This window comes from Vigna radiata, chromosome 6 (genome assembly GCF_000741045.1).
Source record: "Vigna radiata var. radiata cultivar VC1973A chromosome 6, Vradiata_ver6, whole genome shotgun sequence".
NCBI classification, from domain to species: Eukaryota; Viridiplantae; Streptophyta; class Magnoliopsida; order Fabales; family Fabaceae; genus Vigna; species Vigna radiata.
Window position 1 is genome coordinate 28,355,929 of NC_028356.1, and position 4,367 is coordinate 28,360,295.

The window sequence follows — 4,367 nt, forward strand, 5'->3', positions numbered from 1 at the left end:
TTAATTAATTTCCTTTCTTTATTAACATTTATACATTTAAATATAACATTAAAAAATAACATTTTATATTACTAAAATAATTAGGGGCATTTTGGTAATCTTTCATTTCTACCCATTGAACAAATTTTTTAATTCTATCAAATTAATCAAATCCTACACTAATTCTCACAAACTTTACTCTCAAATCCACTCTCAATTACCCACAAATCTACTCAAAAAAACAACAAAAAAAATTACCCTCAAATCCACTCAAATCATCTCCCCCAAATCATCTCCCTCAAATCCATTAATAAGAACACAACATGATTGATTATTTTTTGTCAATGTTGGAGTTCATTACGTACCAGCTTGTCCCGTAATCTTTGCTCCTTCTATACTGGTAGGTGGATATCTTCATAAGTTATATAAATAGATTTTCATTTGTTCTTTGGAAAACACAACTTTCTTTTAAAATTTATGGATATTCTTAAGACAGTAAATATACACAATTAAAATACAAAATCCTTTTTCGTGATTTCTAGATTTACAATAATTTTTTTTTCGTGATTTTTATTTTTCTTATTGTGAGTTTCTACACCAATCTTGCACTGAGCCAATCGTATAACAGTGATATTTATCAGGAGCTCTATTTATTAAAGTACGAGGATTGTCTTTATAGTAAGACAATTATTACAAAAGATAATGATACTCTTATAACAATTTTTTATAACATTTGAATATTATTTATGTAATTGGTCTAAACATAATTAATAATAATAATTATAAACATCACTATAATAATAATTATAAACATCACTATAAACATAATGATACATCCTATAATGTACTCCTAGGACGACCTGGCTTGAATGCGTTCGGGGCTATCGTTTCAACTCCACATTTAACGTTGAAATACCCCGCCGACGATGGAAAAGTATATTCTGTTCGGGCCGACCAGAAAATGGCGAGGGAATGCTACGCTGCAGGGTTAAAGGTGAAACCCTGAACGATTGCGGCCCAGAATAAGCAGTCAGAGGTTGCAATGGCGGAGTTGGATCCTCGAATCAACTTGGACGAACGGGTGGAGCCCCTAGGAGACATGCGTACCTTCATCATCGGGGAGCACGAAGAGCAGTTCACAACAATCGGGCGTAATCTCAGTACCGATCAGGCCGCAATGGTGGAAGAGCTCTTATTGAAGAACAAAGACCTGTTTGCCTGGACAGCAGCAGATATGCCAGGTATTCATCCTGACATAATATCCCATAAATTATCGTTGTTGAAAGATGCCCGTCCGGTAGCGCAGAAAAAACGGAGGCTCGGCAACGAAAAAAGAAGGGCAGTGGATGAAGAGGTAACAAAATTATTGGAAGCTGGTTTTATAAGAGAAGTGAGGTATACCACGTGGCTGTCTAACGTGGTTATGGTGAAGAAACCGAACGGCAAATGGAGAATGTGCACGGACTTCACAGACCTTAACAAAGCGTGCCCAAAGGACACATACCCTCTCCCGAGCATAGATGGATTGGTGGACGGGGTTTCCGGATATGAGATCTTGAGCTTTTTAGATGCTTATTCGGGATACAATCAGATCCCGATGCATCCCTCCGACCGGGAAAAAATGGCTTTTATAACAGAACGGTCAAATTATTGTTATGATGTGATGCCGTTCGGGCTGAAGAACGTAGGGGCTACTTATCAGCGACTAATGGATAAAGTTTTCCAGAACCAGATAGGAAAATGCATGGAGGTATATGTCGATGACATGGTGGTCAGAAGCCGGTCGGTGGAGGAACACCTTCGAGATCTCGAAGAAGTTCTCAACCAGGTGCGAAAGTTTGGTATGAGACTGAACCCTCTTAAGTGTACGTTTGGTGTGGCAGCAGGCAAGTTTTTGGGTTTCATGTTAACCACACGCGACATTGAAGCAAACCCAGAGAAATGTCGGGCCATTCTAGAAATGAGAAGCCCCAACAACTTGAAGGAAGTGCAGAGGTTGGTGGGCAGGTTGACATCCCTGTCCAGGTTCATACCAAAACTTGCCGACCGCATCCAACCGATTCTCAAGCTAATGAAAAAGCAAGGTCCGGGTGAGTGGAACGAACGGTGCGAGACTGCATTTGCTGAAGTAAAGCACATCCTTACTAACCCCCCAGTCATGAGACGCCCCGATTACGGTCATGACTTGCATTTATTTTTGGCGGTCGGGGAAGAGGCTGTCAGTGCAGCTTTAGTCCAGGAAACTCCCGAGTTCCGGCCGGTATATTTTATTAGTAGAGTGTTGAAGGAACCGGAAACGAGATATCAGCAATTGGAAAAAATGGTTCTGGCATTGGTAATCGCTACCAGAAGACTACGTCCATACCTACAAGGTAACCAAGTGGTGGTCCGCACCGATTATCCTATCTCCAAGATCTTACGCAAACCAGACCTGGCCGGTAGGATGATTGGCTGGTCTATCGAACTCTCCGAGTTTGGGTTAAGGTACGAACCGAGAGGTTCTGTGAAGGGACAACACTTAGCAGACTTCGCAGCCGAGCTTCCGGGAACAAACGCAGATCCTCAGTCCTGGGTTCTTTATGTAGACGGTTCGTCCGGTCAACAAGGAGGAGGAGCGGGTGTAGTATTGGAGGGACCGAGCGGCATAGTCATTGAGCAAGCCTTAATCTTTCGTTTCAAAGTCAGTAACAATCAAGCTGAGTACGAGGCTTTGATTGCAGGGTTAGAATTGGCACGCGATTTGGGAGTTAGAGTATTGCATTGCAAGACGGATTCTCAGTTGGTGGAGGGACACATGAACGGCACTTTTCAGATCAAAGATAATCAGTTGCTGATGTACTTCCATAAAGCTAAACAACTTGTGTCGTTTTTTGACTCAGTAGCCGTACGGCACATACCAAGAAGTGAGAACCACCGAGCTGACAGGCTGTCCAAGCTCACGACCGGGAAAGAAAAGGGGCAGTTGTCATCCTTAGTCAGGCAGATAATGTTCAAAAACCTGCGGTTGATTGTTTGCATGTATCCAGCATGGCCGAACGAGATGATTGGCGAAGGGAGATTGCTTTGTTGATAAAAAGGCAAGAAGAGGGGGTCACCCTTCGGGCGGAAGAAGCTAAGCAAATCGCAAGGTATGTTGTCGTGGGCGAAGAGTTGTACCGAAGGGGATATGTCACCCCCATGTTAAAATGTTTATCGCAGGAAGAATCTGATTATGTTATGCGTGAACTGCATGAGGGGATTTGTGGAAGACATGACGGTTGACGATCGTTGAGGGCCAGAGCGTTGAGGGCTGGATTCTATTGGCCGACAATGGAAAAAGATTGTCAGGCCTTTGTCGCTAAATGTTTAGCCTGTCAGAAGTACGGGAACATCATCCATACACCAGCAATGGCACTCTCAAGTATAATATCACCATGGCCCTTTGCTCAATGGGGAATGGATATTGTAGGGCCCTCCCAACCGGTCGTTCCCAATTAAAGTTCCTCCTAGTAGCAGTTGATTATTTTACGAAATGGGTGGAAGCCGAACCTCTTGCCAAAATATCCGCATCTCAGGTACAGAAGTTCGTTTGGAGACTAATTTGTCGATTCGGTTTGCCCAAATATATCATCACTGATAACGGTCGGCAATTCGTCGACAAGAATTTAGTGGCTTTTTATAAGGAATTGGGAATCACCCCCCTTACCAGCTCAGTGGAACATCCCCAAACGAACGGTCAAGCCGAAGCCATGAATAAGATTATTATTCAAGAATTGAAGAAAAAGCTAGGGGAAGCCAAAGGAGCTTGGGCAGACGAATTGCAGCAAATACTTTGGGGATATCGGTGCTCCCCACATAGTGCCACTGGAGAGTCACCCTTCAATCTTACTTATGGAGCAGATGCAATGCTACCGGTCGAGGTAGGAGAATGTACTTTGCGAAGAAACATTGATAACATGGAAGAGAACGAAGGACATCTTAGAAGCAATCTTGACATCCTCCCCGAACGGCGACAAATGGCGGCTGTTCGTTTGGAAGCTCAGAAAAGACTCATTGCCCGACGCTACAACACCAAGGTTAAGCCTAGATAATTTATAGAGGGAGATCTGGTATGGAGACGAACGGGAGAAGCCAGGAAAGATCCTACTCAGGGGAAATTGTCAGCCAACTGGGAAGGGCCATTCAAAATAAAGGAAAGTCTGCACAACGGAGCTTACCGGTTGGAGACTCTAAATGGCAAAGCTATTCCCAATACATGGAATATTTCCCACTTGAAGTTCTATTTTAGTTAAATTTCATGTAACTTTCCCGTTAGCACCATTGTTTTCTTGAATAAAGGCACATTTTTTCCTTTACTATATTACTCTATACTTTTTAGAAGTCCTAATCGGGTGTCCCGAAGGGGTGAA